At 47.4% G+C, this 20,792-nt stretch overlaps 1 protein-coding gene across 1 annotated transcript in view; it reads left to right on the top strand.

Annotated features, from left to right (window-relative positions):
• The window catches only part of LOC144603757 (DENN domain-containing protein 5B-like), a 125,359-nt gene that overhangs the window by 16,921 nt on the left and 87,646 nt on the right, over positions 1-20,792 (top strand). The window lies entirely within an intron of this gene.

Raw genomic sequence — 20,792 nt, 5'->3', positions numbered from 1 at the left:
CTACACCCGCTGGGGACAATTTTTACATATTACCCAGTCAATTCACCTACATACCTGTACGTCTTTGGAGTGTTGGAGGAAACCGAAGATCTCGGAGAAAACCCACGCAGGTCACGGGGAGAACGTACAAACTCCGTACAGACGGCGCCCGTAGTCAGGATCGAACCTGAGTCTCTGGCGCTGCATTCGCTGTAAGGCAGCAACTCTACCGCTGCGCCACTGTGCCGTCTGAAGACATGGAGTCATACAGCAAGGAAACAAACCCTTTGGTCCAACTCATTCATGCCGACAAAGATACTCATCTACGCCAGGCCCATTTGCCCACATTTTACGTATCCCTTCAAACCTTTCCTATCCATGTATCTGTCCAGATGCTTTTTGATCAGCTCTTTTGATAAACCAGAAAATCCTGGATACTCCAGCTGGAAAGGGTGCAAATAAGATTTACGAGGATGTTGCCAGGTCTCAAGGCACTGAGCTATAGGGAGAGGTTGAATAGGTTAGGACTCTATTGCTTGGAGCACAGGAGGATGAGGGACGATCTTATGGAGGTGTACAAAATCATAAGAGGAATAGATCGGGTTAATGCACAGAGTCCTTCGCACAGAGTAGGGAAATCAAAAACCAGAGGACAGAAGGACAGAGGTTTAAGGTGAGAGGGGACAGATTTAATAGGAACCTGAGGGGTAACTGTTTCACACAAAGGATGATGGGTGTATTGACCAAGCTGCTGGAGGAGGTAGTTGAAGTAGGATCCATTGCAAAATTTAATAAACATTTAGTCAGGTACATGGCTAGAATAGATTTAGAGGGATATGGGCCAAATTCAGGCAGGTGGGACCTGTGTAGATTGGGCCTGTTGGTCGGTGTGGGTAAGTTGGGCTGAATGGCCTGTTTCCATGCTGAATGACTCTCTGACACTATGACTTTCAGCAGCATCTATGAAAAGACCATCAGCCCAAATCTTGTTTGCCTTTCCACAGATGCTGCCTGACCCGTTGAATATTTCCAATATTTTCCACTTTCATTTTACACTTCCAGTTATTTTTTTATTTTCCTTCCCATTTGATGGGACTGGCAGTTTTTTGGCCTGGAAGTGATGGTGTTCCCATGACACTACCCTTCCAGTCCCCTACAGTGGTGAGACAAGCAGCGTTATCTGAATAGCTTTGATAAGGCTGTAATGTGGCGCAGCTAGTAGAGTTGCTGCCTCACATCGCCAAAGACCCGGGTTCGATCCTGACCTCGGGTACTGTCTGTGTGGAGTTTGGACATTCTTCCTGTGAACGTGTGGGTTTCCTCCAGGTGCTCCGGTTTCCACCCACATCCCAAGGCGTGCGTGTTTCTACGTTAATAGGCCTCTGTAAAATTGGCCCTAATGTACAGGGAGTGGATGCGAAGGTGGGATAACACTGAACGAGTGGAATCAGATGATCGATGGTCGGCATGGACCAGGAAGGCCGAAGGGCCTGTTTACATGCTGTATCTCTAAACTAAACTAAACAATTTATTTCAGATTACAAGTGTAGATTGTACATTGTAACCATCAGGTACTGGTTTTGTGGAACCTCTTTAGAAAACAAAATATTCAGTCTGTTAACACATAGCGCACATCAGTCATCATTGGTGAATAGTAATATCCCATACACAAGTCAATTCGAGATATGGCTCTGTAGTCCACTGCTGGATTGTTGCAGTGCATGGAAGGAACCTGTCTTAGTTTAGTTCGAACTCCTTCCATCGGGCAGACGATACAAGGCCTTCTATGCCCGCACCTCCAGACTCAGGAACAGCTTCATCCCCAGGGCCATAGCTGCTATGAACCGGTCCTGCTGAGCCGGATGGCCACAACGCATCGATCAACTTGCACTTTACCCTGTCCAAAACTGTTACAACTGTTTCGTTTCGTTGGGTTGCTGCTGTCTAAATTACCTAAATTATTGCATCGTATGGGAGGCGCATTCCCAATCTCGTTGTACCCCTGGGTACAATGACAATAAAGATATATTGTATTGTATTGTATTGTATTGTATTTAGAGATGCAGTATGGAACCAGGCCCTTCGGCCCACCGAATCCGCACCCACCAATGACCCCCGCACATTAACACTATCCTACAAACACTCGGGACAATTTACATTTATACCAAGCCAAGTAACTGACAAACCTGCATGTCTTTGGCGTGTGGGAGGAAAGCAAAGATCTCGGAGAAAACCCACGCAGGTCACGGGGAGAACGTACAAACATTGTGCAGGCAAGCACCCGTAGTCAGGGTCGAACCCAGGCCTCTGGCGCTGTAAGGCAGCAACTCTACCGCTGCGCCAACGTGCCGCCTTGTCAAATAACAGTTGTGAAATACTCAAATGGAACAGACGTGCTCTGTGCTCTTTGTAGACCCTGAGGGAATGTGGTGCTTTGAAAATAATAATCAGTTGCAGCATTACCTCATCACCCCTGCGCTAAATTTCTAAAATGGCAATTACTTTTCTCAGATTCCTAAAACAGTAATTACTTTTTTCAAACTCATCAGAATAATGAGGCGAGCAGACAGTGGAATCATCGTTAGGAACTCAAACTCGTTCCAGACAACATTTGAAATGTTGAGGGGATTTGTCACGTCATCTCGGCATATCAGATGATCTTTGTAGATGTTGGGGGAAGGGTTATGGGTTATTGTACTTCCAGAGAGTTTCCAGTTGTCGCGTTTGCTCCAGTCATTTTCATGTACGGACTCTAAATGGTGAAGGAAAATAACTGCAGATGCTGGTTCAAATCGAAGGAAGACACAAAGTGGAGTGACTCAGCAGGTCAGGCAGCATCTCAGGAGAGAAGGAATGGGTGACGTTTCGGGTCAAGACCCTTCTTCAGACTGATGTCTACCTCTAAAGGGTGAATGTCACTTTGGTACATTTTACAGACAAGCCTCAGATATGGGCTTGCAAACAATGCACTTCCCTGATGAAATACCGTTGACAGATATTGGTGCATCCCTCACGGGATTCAATCAGGACAATTCACGTGCTTTATCATATCATATCATATATCTACAGCCGGAAACAGGCCTTTTCGGCCCTCCAAGTCCGTGCCGCCCAGTGATCCCCGTACATTAACACTATCCTACACACACTAGGGACAATTTTTACATTTACCCAGCCAATTAACCTACATACCTGTACGTCTTTGGAGTGTGGGAGGAAACCGAAGATCTCGGAGAAAACCCACGCAGGTCACGGGGAGAACGTACAAACTCCTTACAGTGCAGCACCCGTAGTCAGGATCGAACCTGTGTCTCCGGCGCTGCATTCGCTGTAAAGCAGCAACTCTACCGCTGCGCTACCGTGCCGCCCTCAGTGGGGATAATGGTTTATGTGGGGTGTAGGCACTGACATTTGTAACTGGCCTCTTACCTTGCACTAGTTAGAGTCACAGTGTGATACTGTGTGGAAACAGGCCCTTCGGCCCAACTTGCCAACATGTCCCAGCTACACTAGTCCCACCTGCCTGCGCTTGGCCCACATCTCAGTGGGGATTATGTTTGCACTCAGTGGGGATAATGGTTTACGTTGGGTGTAGGCACTGACATTTGTAACTGGCCTCTTACCTTGCACTAGTTAGAGTCACAGTGTGATACTGTGTGGAAACAGGCCCTTCGGCCCAACTTGCCAACATGTCCCAGCTACACTAGTCCCACCTGCCTGCGCTTGGCCCACATCTCTCCAAAACTGTCCTATCCATGCACCTGTCCAACTGTTTCACCGGGGAAATTTACAGTGTCACAGCAGAAAGTGGAGAGCAAGAGATCATTCATTATAAATAAAAGATACATAAATTGTCATCAGTTTTCTGTGTGTTCTTAGCTGTTACTGTTGACTCGTCTGCTGGGAGCAGTGCTGGTTGTGCGGGAAGGAAGGATCTCCTATATCTCTCCTTCACGCACTTGGGGTGAAGGAGTCTGTCACTGAAGGAGCTACTCAGTGACAGACTGCATGGGGTCTGTCCTGCATGGGGTGTGAGTCGTTGTCCAGCAGCGATGTTAGCTTTGCCATCATCCTCCTCTCTCCCACCACCTTCACTGAGTCGAGGGGGCAACACAGGACAGAGCCGGCCTTCCTGACCGGCTTGTCGAGTCTTTTCCCTTCCGCCGCTGAGATGCTGCTGCTACAGCAGACCACTCCATAGAAAATGGCCGATGCAACTAACGTAAAAGTTGGGATAGTCCCAGCCTCAACTGCCTCCTCTGACATACACCCACCACCCTTTGTGTAAAAAATAGTTACCCCTCAGATTCCTATTAAATCTTTTCCCCTGCACCTCAAACCTATGTCCCCTGGTCCTCGATTCCACTACCCTATCAAGAGACTACCCAATCTATTCCTCCCGTGATTTTGTACACCTCTATAAGATACCCCTCATCCACCTGCGCTCCAAGGAATAGAGTCCCAGCCTATTCAACCTATAGCTCAGACCCTCGAGTCCGGGCAACAAGGTCGGCACGGTGGTGCAGCAGTAGAGTTACTGCCTTACAGCGCTTGCCAGAGACCCGGGTTCCGTCCTGACTATTGGTGCTGTCTGTACGGAGTTTGTACGTTCTCCCCGTGACATGCGCTGATTTTCTCCAAGATCTTTGGATTCCTCCCACACTCCAAAGACATACAGGTATGTAGGTTAATTGGTTTGGTATAAAATTGTCCTTGGTACGTGTAGGATAGTGTTAATGTGCGGGGATCGCTGGTCGGCGCGGACTCGGTGGGCTAAAGGGCTGTTTCCACGCTGTATCTCTAAACTAAACTAAAATAAATATCATCATAATGGTTGTTCATTAAAGAGGTGCTCCGATAGACAAATCACCACCATTGCAGACACTCCATGGCTTAATGCAATAGGCGTTAAGTGTCCCGTAAATTCGCACTTGCGAAAACAATTCTGCACTCAGTCCCTCGTGCAATCTCCACAACACTGTATGTACGTTCACTCAGGCTTACATCGGAAACAAGCCGACAATGGCGGCTGGGCTTACCCAGAAGGCCAGGTGCCACAGAAAGTGCCCCAAGGGTGAGAGTTGGCGATTCCGGCTTACGAAGATCTGACAAGTACGATTTCACGAAACGTAACCCTTGCGTAAGTCGGGGAGTGTCTGAATATTTTAAGGTCCTTGCACTGACTGACCAGCAGAGTGGCGTTTTGTTTGGGATAAGACAGTTGACTTCAACCAGTCCTTCACAACAGTGCTGACTCTTAACATCTTCAGAGTGATAAATTGGACTGTGCTTTACCCTTGGAATAAATATAAAATATGTGAATTAGTGTAAACATCCTATAACTCAGCGGCACAGTGGCGCAGCGGTAGAGTTGCTGCCTTGCAGCGCCAGAGACCCGGGTTCGATCGCGACTACGGTGCTGTCAGTACGGAGTTTGTACGTTCTCCCCGTGACTGCGTGGGTTTTCCAGGTGCTCTGGTTTCTTCCCACACTCCAAAGACGTGCAGGTTTCTTGGGTTAATTAACGTTGGTAAAATTGTAAATTGACCCTAGTGCTAGTGTACTGGTCAGTGGTCAGTGTGGACTTGGTGGGCCGAAGGGCCTGTTTCCACACTGTATCTCTAAAGTCTAAAACATTTTGTGTAGAATAAAAACACACGGAGGAGCAGGGAATTATCCTGTTTTTCTTTTGACCCACACTCCTTGCTCAATCAACACGTACAAATCGATCTGAGTGCTGTGTGTTAATTATCCCTGCTGTTTGCCTGAATAACAACAAGTGCAGTCAGAGGTACTGCAACTCATTGTGTGTGAAGTGTTTAGATAGCCTGAGCAAATGGAGGGTGAGATGCAGAATAATATTTTGCTTTCTAAGGAGATGAAATGCCGAGACATGTGGCCAACACCCATTACCAGCCCAGTGTGAGTCCTTGAGCCTTCAGAGAAACAGTGCGGAAACAGGCTTTTCAGCCCACCAAGACTGCGCAGACCAGCGATCACCCCATACACACTAGCACGATCCTACACACCACACCAGAGAGAATTTACATTTTTATCGAAGCCGATTAACCTACAAGGAGTCTGAAGAAGGGTCTCAACCCGAAACGTCACCCATTCCTTCTCTCCAGAGATGCTGCCTGACCCGCTGAGTTACTCCAACATTTTGTGATACCCTCAATTTGTACCAGCATCTGCAGTTATTTTCCTACACAACTTGCCGCTCCACTGCGATTTCTCCTCAAGGTGTGTCTACTTTGAAGAAGTTCTCCTCCTCTCTTCGATGAGAGTTTAGCAGAGTCTGAAGTAGGGTCTCGACCCCGAAACGTCACCCATTCCTTCTCTCCAGAAATGCTGCCTGACCCGCTGAGTTACTCCAGCATTTTGTGAAACCTACAAAACCTGCACACCGTTGGAGTGTGGGAGGGGACCAAAGCACCCGGAGAAAACGCTTGTGGTCACAGGGGGAACGTACAAACTCCGTACAGACAGTATCTGTAGCAACCCGGGTCTCTGGCGCTGTAAGGCTGCAACTCTACCACTGCGCCACTGTGTCCATCCCCAGCATTAGATCGATCCTGCAGTAGTAAACCTTCGGGGTTCAGTGCGAGTTCTTAACATCCCCTCAGCGCCCATGTGATCTCGTGGCACTGCAGTGCCCATCTCTAAGTGACGTAGTGGCCACTGCGTAGCTAACCTGGTTCTGAACGAAGTAGCCTGAAGAAGAGTCAATAGTCAATAGACAATAGGTGCAGGAGGAGGCCATTTGGTCCTTCGAGCCAGCACCGCCATTCAATGTGATCATGGCTGATCATTCTCAATCAGTACCCCGTTCCTGCCTTCTCCCCCTGACTCCGCTATCCCTAAGAGTTCTATCTAGCTCTCTCTTGAATGCATTCAGAGAATTGGCCTCCACTGCCTTCTGAGGCAGAGACTTCCACAGATTTACAACTCTGACTGGAAAAGTTTTTCGTCATCTCCATTCTAAATGGCCTACCCCTTATTCTTAAACTGTGGCCCCTTGTTCTGGACTCCCCCAACATTGGGAACATGTTTCCTGCCTCTAACGTGTCCAACCCCTTAATAATCTTATACGTTTCGATAAGATCCCCTCTCATCCTTCTAAATTCCAGTGTATACAAGCCTAGCCGCTCCAGTCTTTCAACATATGACAGTCCCGCCATCCCGGGAATTAACCTAGTAAACCTACGCAGCACGCCCTGAAGCGTCACCTATTCTTTTTCTCCAGAGGTTCTGCCTGTCCCGCTGAGTTACTCCAGCTTTTTGTGTCTTTCTACAAGCTGTCGCTGAGAAATGTGACAAAGTGCAGTCTAAAGACCCTTCAATTCCCACCAATTGGCTCAAAATTACCGTCTACCTTATGGGACTGTATCTCTCCACCTTCTTGGGCATTCCCTTGGGTCAACAATGTGCCTCATTGCGTAAAGAATGAGCACAGTCGAGATTGTTCCCCATTGCCCTTGGAAACCTGAGGGAGCCAAGCTCCCTCCATCCCCTTGAGAGAAGAGAGTGAACAGATCGGTGCAGATGTGCACCAGGTACAAAATAATCCATGCAATGCGAATTGTGCAGGGTTTTCATTTGTTAATAAACGTTATTTTATCAAGGGCAGCAGGCCACAGATTTAAAGATATATTTATTCTCAGTAAGACACAGCTGAAGGAGAGGGTGGAAAACGATTTGATGGCAACGTTCATGAGGGAATTGGATAAACACTTCAAAAGGAAAGCATTTACACAATTATGGGCAAACGGAGGGAAAAGTGGGGTGATTTGGTCTTTCAATCAGCTTTTAAGTGGATGGTCTAGACATCTTTCTATTGTGCAGTGTTGTTTTACGATTGTAACATAGAAACATATAGAAAAATAGGTGCAGGAGTAGGCCATTCGGCCCTTTGAGCCAGCACCGCCATTCAATATGATCATGGCTGATCCTCTAAAATCAGTACCCCGTTTCTGCGTTTTCCCTATATCCCTTGATTCCTTTAGCCCAGAGAGCTAAATCTAACTCTCTCTTGAGAACATCCAGTCAACTGGCCTCCACCGCCTTCTGTGGCAGAGAATTCTACAGATTCACAACTCTCTGGGTGAAAAAATGTTTCCTCATCTCAGTCCTAAATGTAAAAAGATAGTTCTTGCCACGTGGGGAACTGCTGAGCTAATGACAGCCCAGTGTGCAGAAACATATCCACATTGACGAGTTGTTTTGTGCAATACAGTTCAACACAATTATCCTCGCTGCTGTTCAGACATTTATTGTTCCCAACCACCTGCTCGCCATAGGTACAAATTAATTTGCAGCAATAATTTGACTCAGGTGAGTGCAAACTCTGAAGGGCACATTTTCTTTTCATCAACAGAAGAAGCAATATTTTGGCAGTAGTTTTTGATACAGTAGAATGAGGACAAAGTAGCTAATCATCTAGACCAGCATTTAAAAAAAAAAGACATTTGGACAGAAGATATACGGATAGAAGATTTGAGAGGGATACGGGTCAAATGTGGGCAAAGGGTTCATGCGCAGTATTCCAATGGTCGGCATTGTCAAGATGGGCTGAAGGGCCTGCTGCAGTGCTGTCTAGTCCTGTGACTCCTTGACTCCATGAAGGACAAGTAGAAGCTGGTTACAGCTTCGAATGAGGTGACCAATCCCAGAAAGGTAGACTTTGTGTCGGAGCTCCCCCCTGTGGTCTCCACGTCGGAGCTCTCCCCTGGTCTCTGTGTTGGAGCTCCCTCCTGGTCTCCCTGTTGGAGCTCCACCCTGGTCTCTGTGTTGGAGCTCTCCCCTGGTCTCCGTGTTGGAGCTCCCCCCTGGTCTCCATGTTGGAGCTCCCCCCTGGTCTCTGTGTTGGAGCTCCCCCCTGGTCTCCGTGTTGGAGCTCCCCCCTGGTCTCCACGTTGGAGCTCCACCCTGGTCTCCGTGTCGGAGCTCTCCCCTGGTCTCTGTGTTGGAGCTCCACCCTGGTCTCTGTGTTGGAGCTCTCCCCTTGTCTCTGTATTGGAGCTCTCCCCTGGTCTCCTTGTTGGAGCTCCACCCTGGTCTCTGTGTTGGAGCTCTCCCCTGGTCTCTGTGTTGGAGCTCCACCCTTGTCTCTGTGTTGGAGCTCCACCCTGGTCTCTGTGTTGGAGCTCCACCCTGGTCTCCCTGTTGGAGCTCCACCCTGGTCTCCCTGTTGGAGCTCCCCCCTGGTCTCCACGTTGGAGCTCCACCCTGGTCTCCGTGTCGGAGCTCTCCCCTGGTCTCTGTGTTGGAGCTCCACCCTGGTCTCTGTGTTGGAGCTCTCCCCTTGTCTCTGTATTGGAGCTCTCCCCTGGTCTCTGTGTTGGAGCTCCCCCCTGGTCTCTGCGTTGGAGCTCCCCCCTGCGGTCTCTGTGTTGGAGCTCCACACTGGTCTCTGTATTGGAGCTCCACCCTGGTCTCTGTATTGGAGCTCCACCCTGGTCTCTGTGTTGGAGCTCCCCCCTGGTCTCTGTGTTGGAGCTCCCCCCTGGTCTCCACGTTGGAGCTCCACCCTGGTCTCTGTGTTGGAGCTCCCCCTTGGTCTCCACTTTGGAGCTCCTCACTGGTCTCCGTGTTGGAGCTCCTCCCTGGTCTCCGTGTTGGAGCTCCCCCCGGTCTCCGTGTTGGAGCTCCACCGATCCTCCGTGTCGGACTTCCCCCCGTGGACTCTGCGTTGGAGCTCCCCCCTGGTTCTCCGCGTCGGATAGTAAAGTTACACCTGCGCTGTAGCACCTCCATTTCCGACCTACGTAACATCAGGAGAAAGATTTAATAAGAATCTGAGGGGTAACGTTTACACACAAAGGGTGGTGGGTGTATGGAACATGCTGCCAGAGGCGGTACGGGTTAGTCAAGGAGTGAGTGGTATTCTTCTCCTGCCTCAGTAACGCAATGGCATTTCAAGGTGAGCTTCATGAGCACCCCTTGTGATGTGTGACTTCATGTCAATCTCGCTGGTGTGGAGCCTCAGAATAACACGCCTACATATCTGTGTAGGAAGGAACTGCAGATGCTGGTTTGAACCGAAGATAGACGCTAAAAGCTGGAGTAACTCAGCGGGTCAGGCAGCATCTCTGGAGGGAAGGAATGGTGTCTGAAGAAGAGTCTCGACCCGAAACATCATTCATTCCTTCTCTCCGTAGATGCTGCCTGCCCCGCCGTTACTCCAGCTTTTTATGTCTAACTTCCATGTATCTGCTCCTCTGTATTGAAAACATACTGTCCACACTCCACTAGCTTTACAAATGCACACTAGTATTCCTCAACTCTCGGGATGACTTGAAAGACCCTTGATGCCACAGTTTAGGAAGACTCGTCTCAATGGAGGGAGGTGGGGGGGGGAGCCTCAGAACTAAAGGACGCTCCTTAAGGAAGATGAGGGGGAATTTCTTGAGTCGGAGGGTGGTGAATCTGTAGGATTCTCTGCCGCAGATGGCTGTGGAGGCCAAGTTAATGGTTACTTTTAAGGCAGAGACAGATAGATTCTTGATTGGTATGGGTGTCTGGGGTTATGGGGAGAAAGCAGGAGAATGGGGTTAGGAGGGAGAGTTAGATCAGCCATGACTGAGTGGCGGAGTAGACTTGATGGGCCGAATGCCCTAATTCTGCTCCTATCACTTATCAACTTATGATATGAATTGTCAAGTAGACGGGGACACAGATTCATGTGGGAACTAAAGGAAAAATTAATTTAACTGCATCAGGAAATAGAAGTCGAACAGCATCTTAAATCTGCAGCCCTGCTTGACAATTGTAATCCACATCGTCGCCGTGAAATGCAAAGCAATAATTCACTCCCCCACTGCCACGGTTGCCAAGGGAACAGGTGTTTCTACGGGGCCGCGTGCCTCGTTGACTGGGGGTCGCGATTGGTTAAAATTGTACAGCTTGTGGCTTCAAAACATGTGAAATGATGCAAGTGTCGTCTGTGATGGATGGCAAGTGGCTGAAGCAATCTGCAGACTCGCTGCCAAATAGCTGTTCTGCTCAAACCTCATGGGGCCTCCTGAGCAGGGGCAAGCCTGCTTTCAAGCTTTGCCTGACTGTAATCAGGAAAGATTCATCTATGCCGCGGATCAATAAATATTCTCTGCTGTTTCTTTAGCATTCTGGGTTTTGTTTTTGCCAAGCAATCACTCTTATATCTTGGATTTTAAATTTAATTATAGTTGAATGAGTGGCGATGAAGGAGGGGGTCGTTCAGAATCATTAGGCCTTTCTGTACAAAAGGAGCCTGTTCATGGTGCCTAAACCAGCTCCATTCCTTCTCGACAGAGATGCTGCCTGTCCCGCTGAGTTACTCCAGCATTTTTGTGTCTATCTTGGAAAGATGTGTTCATTTGGCCTGCGCTCCCAGTCTTTACCTGATAAAAGGTATCGGGTAAAAGCGAGGAGTGTCAGCGACAGGCTAGTCCTGTTAAATGTGCAATGTAGTCTCATTGAAAAGAACCAATTTGATCAGGAAATTATGCTTTCAAAGCTCACGACTGGCATTCGTTAAACCTCCTTTGAGGAGTTAGTATAAGAAAATAACTGCAGATGCTGGTACAAATCGATGGTATTTATTCACAAAATGCTGGAGTAACTCAGCAGGTCAGGCAGCATCTCAGGAGAGAAGGAATGGGTGACGTTTTGGGTCGAGACCCTTCTTCAGACTGATGTCAGGGGGGGCGGGACAAAAGAAGGATATAGGTGGAGACAGGAAGATAGAGGGAGATCTGGGAAGGGGGAGGGGGGGGAAGAGAGGGACAGAGGAACTATCTAAAGTTGGAGAAGTCGATGTTCATACCGCTGGGCTGCAAGCTGCCCAGACGAAATATGAGGTGCTGTTCCTCCAATTTCCGATGGGCCTCACTATGGCACTGGAGGAGGCCCATGACAGAAAGGTCGGAATGGGAGGGGGAGTTGAAGTGCTCTGCCACCGGGAGATCAGTTTGAAGAGTTAGTGCGGCACAGTGGTGCAGCAGTGCACCTGTAGACGTTAGAATATTCGGTGCCGTGCAGAATCACTTTAAACTTCTAAGGAAGTGGAGATGCACCACCTTTGTGATGAGATTTATGTGCTGGGACACAACAGTCCTCCCATAAACTAAGGTGTAGCCCTGATCTTCCAACCGACCTCATTGCAGATATGAGACTTTTTCTCATGAACTGTAACGCTACAATGCTGGCAAAAGTATTCTGCCCTCTGGCATTTAAGCACAAGTTCAGTGAGGTACAGGTGAAAGGACAATTTAGCTTGTAGCAGCGTCACGGCCACATAGATTCAATTATTATACATAATTATATAAAGAAATGACACGGTTTCTACAAGATAGTGGAAAAAGACATTAATGCAAAACACAATTAGAAATGTCCATGGTTTATAGTGTTCCGTTGACCAGTAGGATTCGGGTTGTGCCGGTCAGTTAAAGAGTCTGACGTTTATTAGCCATTCTTTGACCCGGTGGTGCGTGATTTCAAGCTTCTGTACCTCCTGTACTGATGGCAGTAGCGAAAAGAGTGCATGACCTGGACATTGAGGATCCTTAATTTTCCTTGAAAGTGGCGTCGCAGGTAGATAGGGTGATCAAAAAGGCTTTGTGGCACATAGGCCTTCATCAGAGTATAGAGGTTGAGAGGTCGTGCAGCAGTTATACAAGGCGTTGGCAAGGCCACATTTAGCGCATCATGTTCAGTTTTGGTCAGCATATTTTCAGAAAGATGTTGTCAAGCTGGAAAGGGTGCAGAGAAGGTTTACGATGATGTTGCCAGGACTCAAAGGCCTGAGCTCTCGGGAGAGGTTAAGCAGGCTATGACTCTATTCCTTGGAACGCAGGAGGATAAGGGGTGATCTTACGGCGGTGTACAAAGTCGTGAGAGGAATAGATCAGGTAAATGCATCGAGTCTCTTGCCCAGAGTCGGGGAATTGAGAACCAGAGTACATAGGTTTAAGGCGAGGAGGGAAAGATTTGAGAGGAACCTGAGGGGTAACATTTTTATACAAATGTAGTAGGTTTATGAGGACGTGGTTGAGGCAGGTGTGATCACAACGTTTAGGAAACATTTGGACAGGTACATGGATAGAATAGATTTAGAGGGATATGGGTCAAATGCAGGCAGGTGGGACTAGTGCAGATGGGGCATGTTGGAAGGAATGGGCAAGTTGGGCCAAAGGGCATGTTTCCATGCTGTATGACTCTCTCTCTAACCCGTATACAAAATATGTTCTGTTCAGTGAAATAATGCCATTCTCTGACTAGAATTGCCCGGGTAATGGATTCAAAGCTGCCTGTAATGGCCCATGACCATTGGAAATCGCTACTGTTGTCTCTGGGCTTGTGGGCCCTAATGCTGTTCTGTCGACCATGGCATGTAGCCTGCTGTGAGGCTGATGGAGGGATCCCATGATCTGCAGCAAGGCTGCAACTGAACCTGATGATACAGGTCATAGCAAAGGCTTAACCCTTTGCTATGCATCGCAGAGAATGTTGCTGTGGCCTAAGTGACACGCTTAACTTGCTTCATGCCTTGACTTACCATCGTTGTCCATTGTTTCTGCTGCCTTCATGCTTAATATGAAAGCAGAGCAGTTTGGAAATCCAGGATGCAAATAACAGATGAGCTGTAAAACTGGAGGGGCCGGTTTGTAAATAGATGGAGGATGGGGAATAGACAATAGGAGCAGGAGGAGGCCATTCGGCCCTTCGAGCCAGCACCGCCATTCAATGTGATCATGGCTGATCATTCTCAATCAGTACCCCGTTCCTGCCTTCTCCCCATACCCCCTGACTCCGCTATCCTTAAGAGCTCTATCTAGCTCTCTCTTGAATGCATTCAGAGAATTGGCCTCCACTGCCTTCTGAGGCAGAGAAAGAGCAGCATTTGTGCATGGAGGAACGGCAGATGCTGGTTTAAACCAACGACAGACACAGAATGCTGGAGTAGCTCAGCGGGGCCGGCAGCATCTCTGGAGGAAAGGAATAGGTGACGTTTCGGGTCACGAGTGTTTTCTTGTCAAGTGTCCCAGATAGAACAATGAAATTTTTACTTGCAGCAGCACAACAGAATATGTAAACAGAGCACACTGTAAACAATACAACCAACGAGTTCCGTGTGTATATATACACAAACTCGCATGTGAGACCCTTCCTCAGACCAGCATTTGTTTTTTCTCTCCCTGATACTTTCGGCTACATCTCCTCCCCCCCCCCCCCCCCCCCCCCACCCCCAACTCAACAGCCATTTAATCTCCTGTAAGAGGCGAGAGAAAGAGGAAATAAATTCTGCAGGCACGAGGAAGGGGAAAAATCTCAGAGATGTTTGGCCCTGACCTGCTCAGATAACAGAATTGGGTCCAGGAAATCATAGAATCAGTCTAAATGATCCATTTCTGCAGCATTGTTCGTTGAGAAATGCTGTGTTGTGGCTTCAACACCTGCCACCTCATTGGGTTCCTGCCTCCAAATTGCTGTAAATAATTGAACAAATATATTTTCTGCAAACAAAAAAAACAGTCTAACATGCAGAGCAAATACTGAGTAAGTATGCTTGATTTTTTCGAGCCCTGCCTTACACTGCATAATACAATATGTTCACAATCAAATATTTCTCGCTGTGATATCTTTTATTTAATTTTGCTGCAACACAGAAGCTATCTGAAAGGCATTTCCAGAGCATGTGCACGAAGTAATAACCGCCCACGCTAGTCACTAACCTCATTAAGGATGTGCACAATAAATATCTGTTCAATAGGCCCCTCTGTAACCAGTTGCAGTTAAATTCCTGCACATGCTCCAGAATCTGATTTGCAATGTCCACAGCCACAGTCTCTCTGTTCGTTATCGTGGGAGGTTAACTTTGGACAAAAATGTAGATTCCTTTGTTTGACGCAGGACACGAAAAGGAAAACAAAAAGTGGGATTTCCAGCGGAGGTGATCGACGTTCCCATTTGAGTGTATCTGACAGCTCGCTAAGAGAGCATGGATGAGTCATTGAGCACTGTCTGGCACAGAGCTGACCACAGTGGTCGACCAAGGTCCCATCACTCTGCTGTGGAGTGCCCCCTGCTGAGCTCCCATTTCACAGTATCGGACAAAGCTGGGGCATTGCAGACCAGAAGAATCTGAGTCTGCATTCAAGTGAGAGCTGGATAGAGCTCTTAAGGATAGCGGAGTCAGGGGGTATGGGGAGAAGGCAGGAACGGGGTACTGATTGAGAATGATCAGCCATGATCACATTGAATGGTGGTGCTGGCTCGAAGGGCCAAATGGCCTCCTCCTGCACCTATTGTCTATTGTCTATTGTCTATTGTCTGAAGAAGGGTCTCGACCTGAAACGTCACCCAATTCCTTCCCTCCAGAGATGCTGCTTGTCCCGCTGCATTACTCCAGCATTTTGTGCCTATCTTCAGTATATGGCCAGCATCTGCAATTCCTTCTTACGCACCTTCGCTCAGCCCACCTTGGCCAACGTGATCTCCCGGTTGCCAAACACTTTAACTCTCCTTCTCATTCCCACATTGACCTTTCTGACCTGGCCTCCTCCACTGACAAAGTGAGGCTAAACGTAAATTGGAAGACCAGCATCTCATATTTCTCTTGGGCAGCTTACAATCCAGCGGTATGAATATTGATTTATCTAACTTCAGTTAACCCTGGAATCCCCTCTCTCTCCGTCCCTCCCCCACCCCAGTCGTTGTACTAGTTTCACTGTCATCCTGTTGAGTTTCTCTGTCCGTTTACTCGTTGTCACCTATCCCACATCCAACAATGGCCCATATTTCCTTGATCATCCGTGTTTTTGCATATCTGCCATTCATTTCTCCTAAGTAGCATCTATATCTCCTGTTCCCCTTTCCCCCTGACTCTCAGTCTGAAGAAGAATCTCGACCCCCAAATGTCACCTATTCCTTTTCTCAAGGAATGCTGCCTCACCCACTGAGTTACTCCACACTTTTGTGTCTGTCTTCGAGAAAGTACAGATGTTCATCAGCTGGAATTGAGGGAGTCCACTGTAGGTGGGAGCAATTATAAATGTATTGCCATCCCTCAATAGGCAATAACAAACTATTTGTGGAATAACCCTGTGTTAGTATGCCTGAAACTGATTAGTATGGGTGTCAGGGGTTATGGGGAGAATGCAGGGGAATGGGGTTAAGAGGGAAAGATAGATCAGCCGTGATTGAATGGCAGAATAGACTTAATGGGCTGAATGGCCTAATTCTGTTCCTATCACTTATGAATGCTGACAATACCAATGGCGGCTCAGTGGTGCAACTGGTAGAGTTGCTGCCTCACCGTGCCTGGGTTCGATGCTGACTGCAGGTGCTATCTGTGTGGAGTTCGCACGTTGACCCTGTAACTGTATGGATTTCCTCCAGGTACTCCTGTTTCCTCCCTCATCCCAAAGAAGTACAGGTTTGTAGGTTAATTGGCTTGGTATAAGTCTAAATTGTCCCAAGTGTGTGTGTGTGTGTGTGTGTGTGTGTAGGATAGTGTTAATGCTGGTCAGTGCGGACTCGGTGGGGCTTAGGGCCTGTTTCTGCGCTGTATCTCTAAGCTAAAACTAGACGAAAGAGGAGTTGAAGTCAGCAGAGATCAGCTATGAACGTATTGAATGGTGGGGCAAGGTGTGATGGTCCTCGGATCATACTCCTTTCCTATTTTCTCATTTTTTATATTTCACCCTAGAATCAGTAACACTTTTCACCCTGGTTTAATTAGGGGATTGCAGTAGCTAACTTCAACACTGCAAAACTCCCACGAACACAACTAATTGGCTGGGTGCATTGGCCTTTTCTTGGGTGATAATTGAAGGTCGGGATTTTTGTCAGGAAACAATGAGCAACTCCTGCGCTCACCAACGGATCGTTAACATCCACTTGAGAGGATAGTTTTATGTTTTGTCTGAAAGATGATGCCTCTAAGGGGGAAGCTCTCTGAGATCTGTAGGCAGGCTTTAGAGATGGATGTGGGAGCAAGACACTCTGAACCCTTTGTAATTAGTGAAGTATTTTGATGACTGGAGAAAGCATAGTCCCTTTAATTTTTGAAACCCATATTTCATATAATTGTAGATAGACACAAAAAGCTGGAGTAACTCAGTGGGACAGGCAGCATCTCTGGGGAGAAGGAATGGGTAATGTTTCGGGTTGAGACCCTTCTTCAGACTGGTTAGGGATAAGGGAAATGGGAGATATGGACGATGATGGGGCAGCACGGTAGCGCAGCGGTAGAGTTGCTGCTTTACAGCGAATGCAGCGCCGGAGACTCAGGTTCGATCCTGACTACGGGTGCTGCACTGTAAGGAGTTTGTACGTTCTCCCCGTGACCTGCGTGGGTTTTCTCCGAGATCTTCGGTTTCCTCCCACACTCCAAAGACGTACAGGTATGTAGGTTAATTGGCTGGGTAAATGTAAAAATTGTCCCTAGTGGGTGTAGGATAGTGTTAATGTACGGGGATCGCTGGGCGGCACGGACTTGGAGGGCCGAAAAGGCCTGTTTCCGGCTGTATATATATGATATGATATGATATGTGGAGAGATCAATTTGTATCATTGTTGTATGGTTTCCCTGTGCCCTTGAGCTCCATGATCATCAAATAATCCTGGTTTTCTTTGCATCAGCCTGGCTCAGCTGACACCCCACATTATTAATGAAATTACTGGTAGACACAAAATGCTGGCGTAACTCAGTGGGTCAGGTAGCATCTGAGAGAAGGAATGGGCGACATTTTGGGTCAAGACCCTTCGTCTGAAGAAGGATCTTGACCCGAAACGTCACCATTCCTTCTCTCCCGAGATGCTGCCTGACCCGCTGAGTTACTCCAGCATTTTGTGTCTACCTTTAATTTAAACCAGCATCTGCAGTTTTTTTCTGACCCAATGAAACTACAGTGTTCACTCATCTCGCTTTCCCCTCTTTAACTTAACAGGTCTTAAAATGAGGGCATGATTGCACCGACAATACTATTTTTAGTCTTTATCACATTAAATATTGCAAGATAACATTTGTAAATTTTCATTTTTTGCTGAGTTTATTGCCACACAGGTGCAATGAAAAGCTTTTTTATTGCGTGTCATCCAGTCAGCGGAAAGACTATAGGTGATTACTGATTACAATCAAGCTGTCCACAGTGTCCAGATACAGGATAAAAGGAATAACGCTTCGAGCAAGGTGAAGTCTGATGAAAGATAGACCGAGGGTCTCCAATGAGGTAGATGGTAGCTGAGGACCGTTCTCTAGTTGGTGATGGGATGGTTCAGTTGCCTGATAACAGCATCGGTTTATTATTGGTTGGTTTATTATTATCAAGTTCTGCTGAACTCAAACTCAATCAGTGAACTCAAATGAAGGCATAGTAAATCGGAAACAGTTCCTTCAGCCTACTGTGTCCTTGCTAGTTATTATCCACGTATTTACACAAACCTGCCTTCATCCCAGTTATATTCTCTCCCACATTCCCTGCAGAATCTACCATTCATCTATACACACAGGGCAATTCACAGCGGCCAATTAACTAGCTACCCGCGAGCCTTTAAGATGTGTGAGAACCCAGAGGAAGTTCAGTTTCAGTTTAGTTTATTGTCACGTGCACCCAGGTACAGCAAACATCTTTTTGTTGCGTGCTAACCAGTCAACAGAAAGTCAATACATGATTACAATCAATCCATTTACAGTGTATAGATACAGGATAAAGGAATAACGTTTAGTGCAAGGTAAAGCCAGCAAAGTCCGGTCAAGGATAGTCCGAGGGACATCAAAGAGGTAGATAGTAGTTCAGTGCTGCTCTCTGGTTGTGGTAGATTGATTCAGTTGACCTGATCACAGCTGGGTCACATGGTCACAGGAAGGGTATACTAAGGCAGTGTGGTAAAGGGCACAAGGGTATACACAGACAGACAAGGGTGAGAGGTCAGGATTGAAGCCAGGTCTCTGGAACAGTGAGACAGTGCTTCTACCAGTTGCTCCACTGTTCCCTTGAGTGCTGTACAGCACTGGATCTGCGTACGTGATCAGCAGCCATTGCAGTGTGCACGTGCAGGTAACGTCATCTGCCTTGGCCTGCGGCCTTCCATCCTGACTTTAGTTTCGTTTGTTTATGTGCCGAGGTACAGTGGGAAGCTTTTTTGTTGAGTGCTATCCAATCAGCGAAAAGGCTAAACATGATTACCACATGGCTGTTAAAATCATGAGAGAAATAGATCTTGTAGACGCACAGAGTCTCTTGCCCAGAGTGGGGTAATCGAGAACTAGAGGACATCGGTTTAAGGTGAAGGGGGAAAGATTTAATAGGAATCCGGAGGGGTAACTTTTTCACACAAATGAGCTGCCAGAGGAGGTAGTTGAGGTAGGGACTATTGCAACGTTTAAGAAACAATTAGACATGTACATGGATAAGATAGGTTTAGAGGGATATAGGCCAAAAGAAGGCCGGTGCGACTAGAGAAGATGGGGCATGTTGGCCAGTGTGGGCAAGTTTGGCTGAAGAGCCTGTTTCCAAGCTGTATGACTCAATGAGGAAAATCAACTCAATGAGGAAAACCTTTTTCAGTCAGAGAGTTGTGAATCTGTGGAATTCTCTGCCTCAGAAGGCAGTGGAGGCCAATTCTCTGAATGCATTCAAGAGAGAGCTGGACAGAGCTCTTAAGGATAGCGGAGTCAGGGGGTATGGGGAGAAGGCAGGAACGGGGTACCGATTGAGAATGATCAGCCATGATCACATTGAATGGCGGTGCTGGCTTGAAGGGCCGAATGGCCTCCTCCTGCACCTATTGTCTATTGTCTATTGTCTATCAACCCATCCACAGTGTACAGCTACAGGATAAAGAGTATAACATTTAGTGCAAGATACAGTCCAGTAAAGATAGTCCGTGGGACTCCAATGAGGTAGATGGTAGGTCAGGACCGCACTCTCGTTGGTGACAGGTTGATGATTTAAAAGGGCCATTCCTGCTACATCGCTTTACCAGCGTGTAGATTAGTTTAGTTTAGTTTCGAGATACAGCGCGGAAACAAAGAGGGCCAGTGATCCTCGTACAGATTTTTAGATTTAGAGATACAGCACGGAAACAGGCCCTTCGGCCCACCGAATCTGCGCCGCCCAGCGATCCCCGCACATTAACACTATCCTACACACACTAGGGACAATTTTTACATTTACCCAGTCAATTAACCTACATAACTGTACGTCTTTGGAGTGTGGGAGGAAACCGAAGATCTCGGAGAAAACCCACGCAGGTCACGGGGAGAACGTACAAACTCCGTACAGACGGCGCCCATAGTCAGGATCGAACCTGCGTCTCCGGCGCTGCATTCGCTGTAAGGCAGCAACTCTACCGCTGCGCCACCGTGCCGCCCACACACCAGCACTACGGACAATTTACAATTTTCACCAAAGATAATTAACCTACAAACCTATACGTCTTTGGAGCGTGGGAAGAAACCAGGACACCCAGAGAAAATCCACGTGATCACGGGGGGAATGTGCAAACTCCGTACAGATAGCACCCGTAGTCAGGATAGAACCCGGGTCTCTGCCTTTGCAAGGCAGCTACTCTACTGTGCCACCCCAGTTGTTTGGTAATGAATGAATGAATGAATGAATATGTTTATTGGCCAAGTATGTGCATATACAAGGAATGTGCCTTGGTGCTCCGCTCACAAATGACAACACAAACATACAGTTAACAATTAAGAATAAAGCATGACCACGTCAAAATAATAAGGATACAACATTACGGTCTAAACATGTGGGTGAAAGGAAACCAGAGCAAAAAAGAGACTGCAGACTTTGGTTATTGAGTAGAACTACTAC

This window comes from Rhinoraja longicauda, chromosome 20, assembly GCF_053455715.1.
Source record: "Rhinoraja longicauda isolate Sanriku21f chromosome 20, sRhiLon1.1, whole genome shotgun sequence".
NCBI classification, from domain to species: Eukaryota; Metazoa; Chordata; class Chondrichthyes; order Rajiformes; family Arhynchobatidae; genus Rhinoraja; species Rhinoraja longicauda.
This window is presented reverse-complemented; position numbering and strand designations above follow the sequence as displayed.